Source organism: Papaver somniferum, unplaced genomic scaffold (assembly GCF_003573695.1).
Source record: "Papaver somniferum cultivar HN1 unplaced genomic scaffold, ASM357369v1 unplaced-scaffold_115, whole genome shotgun sequence".
Lineage (NCBI taxonomy): Eukaryota > Viridiplantae > Streptophyta > Magnoliopsida > Ranunculales > Papaveraceae > Papaver > Papaver somniferum.
In genome coordinates, this window is record NW_020620492.1 from 2,990,527 (window position 1) to 2,997,558 (window position 7,032).

Sequence of the window (7,032 nt, forward strand, 5' to 3'; positions counted from 1 at the left end):
TAGATAGTAATCACAAAGTTATCTTTGTCTCAGACTTTGTGATTCCTTAAGATAGATACCTAAAGACTGATCTCAGTTGATCTTTCGACGATTGTTCTTGATAGGTGGTTAAGATTCTAGGATACTCTTCGGGAGTCGTAAGTTCCGGATTTATGAGGTTTGCTAGATTTTCTATTGCTAACATATTTCCAAACCTTGATCCTTGATCTAAACGAAAATCAAATAGTCTTAAGAAACTCTTAGGATATAAAGGACATCAACTAAGGGAATCAAGTGCATAGACCCTGGCGAGGTTCAAGAGACGTAAGAAGCGCGACTGTACCTGAATCGCTTGGAGGGTGGATTTGGTCTCATCAACTGAAAAGACGAGGGTACCCAAATATACCTCAATCTAAAACTTTTCCACCTATAAGTCCCTTATTCCGAAAGTGATCGTCTATGGACTGAGTTGACACAATACAACTAATCGGTATCACACTTCGAGTGATCGTCTATGGACTGAGTTGACAAAATACAACTAATCGGTATCACACTTCGAGTGATCGTCTATGGATACGAGATCGAGACAATACAATCAACGAAGTGTGTTTACTTGATAATATGTTCGGACTTAATCAAACTCTATAGGATTATGTATCAAGTAAATGGGATGTAATGTTTGTGTATTTTACTTCTAATTATAATAACAATTATAATTGCGGAAATAGAAAAGTAAAATCACACAACAAGATTTTGTTAACGAGGAAACCGCAAATTCAGAAAAATCCCGGGACCTAGTCCATATTGAATACTCTCAGAATTAAGCCGCTATACAAAATCTAAACCAACTTCGTATATTTGAGACCAAGTAACTAAATATATAGTTTACCTAGTTTCCTCAGTATCCCTGCGCCTCCAACTTCCAATAAGTCACGCACTTGGAACAATTCCTTTGGTTCGTATTCCAAACAGTAAAGGAACAACAAATCTGTTCGGTAACAACTCTTTTCAACCAAGTGATATGAGTCTCACAAAGGCTCTCTCGTTTAATCACATAAACACCTTTGTCAGGTCCTTAGATCTCCTTCTTATCAATCACAACAGTGATTATAAGACACACGCAATCAACACTCTTAATCACAAAGAATGGTGTTGATGCAGATCTACACAACTATCTAATCCAAGATTATCACAAGGATAAATCCGATTATAGTTGGATCCCTTTCCAGCCGAAACAAGTATCATCATTGATAATGCCCCTTTTTCTTGCAACGAAAGCAAGCTCCAGACATATTCTGGTTACAATATTTTGGTTTCACAGACTTGTTTGACCAGGAATCCTTTTCTTTTGATAAATTAATATCAATTAATGTTTGCTTGAAACAATTAAGTTCATCTCTAAGCTTTTGATTTTCAGCTTTTAACTTCCTTATTTCATCTTGACATAGTTTGATATCAAGAATTAGTTTAGATACTTGAACCTTTTCGGAACATTGAGAAACCTAGATTTTTTCAAGTCGCTTATTAAACTTCTCTTTGTCTTTGAGAAAACTCCTTTTGAGTTGATCAAGCGATGATATAATTCCATTAACATATAGAGATATTTCTTTGAAAATCGAGGAAGCATTCTCTTCTTGTGTATCTATTATTGAGGAAGTTTCGGAGTTAGAGACTTCTGCAATTGTTGCAACATTGTCTATTTACAGACTTTGATTATCCTCATCAGAATAATCTAGTGTTGCAGTGTAAGCGCTTCTCTTCCAACGGTTGTCCTCGGTAGGGCAATCGGGAGAGATATGACCAAATCCTCTACATTTCTAGCATTGAGGAATATTTTCATTGTTATCCCAAGTGTCGTTTCTACGAACCGTAGATTTTTGCATCCCATTTGTCACAAGATTTTCTCTTTTCCAATATCTCAGCAGTTTTTTAATTTGTTGAGAGACAAGTGAGAGTAGATGGTTGATTTCTGATTCGTCATCACCATTTTGATTCTCCAGATCCTTGGAGAGTTCTAGACACTGAGTCGGGGACGTTTTGTTATCCTTGAAGGCTAAATTGTCTTTTTGTTTAGACAAAAACTCTTGATCAAATATCTTCAGTTTTCCAACAAGAGAACATCTTGATAGAGAAGAGAGATCATTAGCTTCAATGATTGCATGCTTCTTGGAATCGTATCTTGATGGCAACGATCTGAGAATTTGGCATACTATATCTTTTTCAGAAATAGTCTTTCCAAGTGAGTAAGAAGCATTAACTATCTCAGAGAGTTTGAGGTAAAACTATTCAAAAGTTTCGTTGTCATCCATTCGAAGGTTTTCCCAATCGGATAAAAGAGTTTGAAGTCTAGCTACTTTCTATGTAGTATTTCCTTCGAATGCGATTTGAAGATTATCCCAAGCTTCTTTCGAAGTTAGGCAAGATGATACATGATATTGTAGATAACGACTTACATCATGTATAATAGCATTCAAACCATCTGAATTATGCTTAGAAAAAGCCTTTTCTTATGTCGAGTAATCAACCAAACGTTTATACTCTGTTTCCGAATTTATAACTTTCGGACGATCATAACCATCGACGACTAACAATCAAGTATTAAAGTCTCGTTATTAAATAAAAGATCTCATAGCATATTTTCACCATGGATAGTTTGATTCGTCAAATCTTGGCGGCACGTTAATAGAAGTCGATTCGTGAGAACTCGAATTCATTTCTGATAGGTTGGATCACACCAAACACAAATTGTTAGATCTTTTCATGTTTTCCAGCTCTGATACCAATTCAAAAGACGAGGGTACCCAAATATACCTCAATCTAAAACTTTTCCACCTATAAGTCCTTTCTTCCGAAAGTAATCGTCTATGGACTGAGTCGAGACAGTACAACTAATCGGTATCACATTTCGAGTGATCGTCTATGGATACGACATCGAGACAATACAATCAACAAAGTGTGTTTACTTGATAATAGGTTCGGACTTAACCAAACTCTATAGGATTATCTATCTAGTAAATGGGATATAACGTTTGTGTATTTTACTTGAATTATAATAACAATTATAATTGCGGAAATAGAAAAGTAAATTACACAGCAAGATTTTGTTAAAGAGGAAACCGCAAATGCAGAAAAACCCAGGGACCTAGTCCATATTGAATACTCTCAGAATTAAGCCGCTATACAAAATCTAAACCAACTTCGTATAGTTGAGACCAAGTAACTAACTCTATAGTTTACCTAGTTTCCTCAGTATCCCTGCGCCTCCAACTTCTAATAAGTCACGCACTTGGAACAATTCCTTTGGTTCGTATTCCAAACAGTAAAGGAACAAAAAATCTGTTCGGTAACAACTCTTTTCAACCAAGTGATATGAGTCTGACAAAGGCTCTCTCGTTTAATCACATAAACACCTTTTTCGGATCCTTAGATCTCCTTCTTATCAATCATAGCGTGATTATAAGACACATGCAATCAACACTCTTAATCACAAAGAATGGTGTTGATGTAGATCTACACAACTATTTAATCCAAGATTATCACAAGGATAAATCCGATTGTAGTTGGATCCCTTTCCAGCCGAAACAAGTACTGTGCACACCAAAGATTATGAACCCAAAAATCTTCTTGTCTTCAGATATTCTTTGATCTTCAATAAACACCTGCACACAATCAACTTGAATCTCTTATGATCTAATCCACACAGAATGGAATCTGTTAACGTCGGATTATCACAAGACGTCTTTTAGATCTGCATACAGATCTAAAGATCCCCGTCGAAACTTCGATCTAGTTTGAGTGAATCTTATATCAGAAGAGAAGATTCTCAAGCATAAACAAACTAGGTGCAATCAAAGTTCAACCACCGTTAGTCAATTAAATCAATCGAAAACTAATATAAACCGCAATTATCTAGTTTCTCAACAACGGTACTAATAGAACTTCTCAATCCCAAAGAAGTCTTTAAACCGAGCGGCTGTAAGAGATTTCTCCTGATTAGGGTACTCTCCACTCCAATAGGAGGCTCCGCCAGTAAAAACACAACTGAGGTAGTTTTGCTGGCTTTGAGGATTAGTTTGTTAGAGATGCAAACTTTGATATTTATAGACAAGGAAGTTTGGACACCAAGTAATTTCCAAAATCGAAAATATTCTCAAGATATGCAATAAACGCAGATTCAGTTTTCATAATTCTTGGAAATGATTTGTCCAAATATTGACCGAAATTCACTTAGAAAATTCTTTAATTAGTAAATGCACATTACTAAATAATTTTTTCTAAAGATATGTTATTTAATTGTTGGAAATTAAATACCATATAAAATCAAGAAACCTTTAATAAAAAAGATTCTCAATTAATTTCGATCCTGGGATTCTCTTAGCTATCAAGGAATATCTTTGAACAATTAATGATAAGAGTTACAACTCGTGTTCAAAGAATGACGACATCTTTTTATGTTCTCCATATTAACCAAATGATTTTTGGTATCTCTAATATTTCTAGAACAACAGAAAATTCGAAAAGCTATATTTGGAATTATTTTTGTGTTAAAAACACAAAACGTGCTCAGATTGGGTTGAGAATTCTTGAGGCCGGTTGCACATGTGCATAGGATCGGTTCCCCCTTGTTGCACATGTTCATAGGATCGGTCCCCCCTTATTTATGGTAACTACTTGTCTTTGTTGCACATGTGCATAAGATCTCTTCCCCTAATGTGTTGCACCTCTTACAACGATCGTTTCCCCTCTTGTAAATTTACCTGCACCTCTCACTAGGATCAGTTTCCCTTTCACTAATAAGAGTTTCTATTTATAAGGCATCGATCATTCCATCTTGAGTGATTTCTTAAGATCGGTTTTACTAATAAAAGTTGTACCAATAACTTAAGACAGGAATCCGTGAATAGTTTTACCAACCACATAAACAAGTTTATGATGGGTTATACACATCACGTATATTGGTTTGTTCACAATAGATTTGCAATATGAATAGCATTACCAATAATCCTAGCGATTTCCCTTTCGATCCACAAACAAGTTTGTGAACTTACTTCCTTTAAACGAATGTAAACATTGTTTCCTGGAATGAAATCTTCACTCACACCCATACATAATCACAATAGCATTTAAACGATTATGTCGATGTCTTATATACAAAGTTTAATGGATAAGCAATAAACCTCGTATCGTATTCCTTAATATTATGTCTATCTAGAGTTTCACTACACCATATTTAGGGCTTAGTAACTCCCTATTTCAATCACTAAATGGGGTTGTAACGCGCCTTAGCCGTTACAAAAGAGGGTGTTACAAATTTTCATAACCCACATGTTGCCGTTACGAATTTAGGGTTGTGACTGATTTCGTAACTGAAATGCAGCCTTTACGGATTGAAAATTAGTAACCACCCTGTGACAGTTTCTAAATTTTGAATAGAGTTACAAATATATTGACTAAGTCAACATTGACCGACTCCTATTATCCTGGTAAAAATTTAGTAACACCGTTTTGTCGTTACTAACTTTTTTGTAACAAAAAAAAAGGATGCCACTCTCTATTATCCGGTCAAAATTAATTACCACCCCTTTTTAGTAACACCTTTTTGTCGTTACTAACTTTTTTGTAACAAAAAAAAAGGATGCCAGTCTTCATTGACCCGGTCAAAATTAATTACCACCTCTTTTATTTTACTCTGCAAGTACCCTATCCCCTGGAATTGTTTACATTCAATCCAATTCAAACATCCATTCTCCATTCAAAAGAAAGAAAACATTCATTCATTCTACATTGAAAAGAAGCAAACATTGTTTGAATCAATATATAAGTTAATCGATTTGTTCGATGATACTTAGGTTTATAGTGAGTTCAACTGTCGGATGAATCATAAATGCTAAATATAGGAAGATGACTCTTTTCTCATCTAAAAATCTGAGTTCCAGCAGTACAAATAAGATTACCTGAATTCTACTTGTTTCTTTTTCTAATTCAATATCCGCTTGTCCTCGACAATCCTGATAACTGCTTCGTCTGCAAGCAAGAATACAATGGATTTAGAGATAGAGTTTCGCAAACTCTCGCATACAACTCCATCATAACCAAACACACATATAGTATGTGAAACGTGTAATCATGAAAGCCATTTCGAATGTGTGGATTTGCAGTACCTTCTATAAGACGAGGAAAGGTGATAAATTTCCTACGAAGTTCTTTCACCATCTTAAGAGTTGTAGCTTCCTACAATATTCATGTATGGTCATATCAGAACACCAGTATGGAAGCAGGGCTCCAAGGAGCAAACCAATCAAGACTTTTGTTGCTTCCAGCAGCACCTAGGGAATCAGTCCTTTCGAGAATTCAGTGAAGATACGTCACCCAATCTGAACCCTATTAAAGTAAACAAAAGTAAAGTAAGTCCAAAGACCAAAAGTAAAGTAAGTCCAAAGACCAAAGACCAAAGACCAAAACCCGTTTCCAGTAGCAAGTACCGGGTTGGGTAGGAGTCAAAGTTAACTCCCGAAAATTAGACATAGGTTTTATACCGGCCTGCCCACACCTTGAACACCTTGAACAAAAGTAAAGTAAGTCATCACGCCACCATCCTTTAGTGACTCGAGGATAATTTTCTTTGCTAATATGCAAGTAGGATATTAAGTGAGCTCAGATATGCACAATATATGGCCAAGAAATCATTATAAAAGAAATCACCCACAATATCATACAACTATATAAAATCAATGATTTGTATGCCAAAGTTTTAGGTTCCATAAAGATTATTATCAATGATCTGAAAGACAAAACACTAAAATCAATATCAGTATAAGAAGATAAGAAAACCCCTTTTTCATTACCAAAATTAGGCACAAAAACCTAAACAAAATCTAAAACCACCTAAAAACACAATATTGGAAACCCTAATTGAAAATTTATGGGTGGAATCGATAAAAACGATAGAAAAGAGTTACCCTCAACCACCCATATCTTGATCATCGTCAGCTATTTTAGGTTTGAAGAGGAATATGTGTTCTGGATTTTAGGTTTTCTTCGTCACTTCAAACA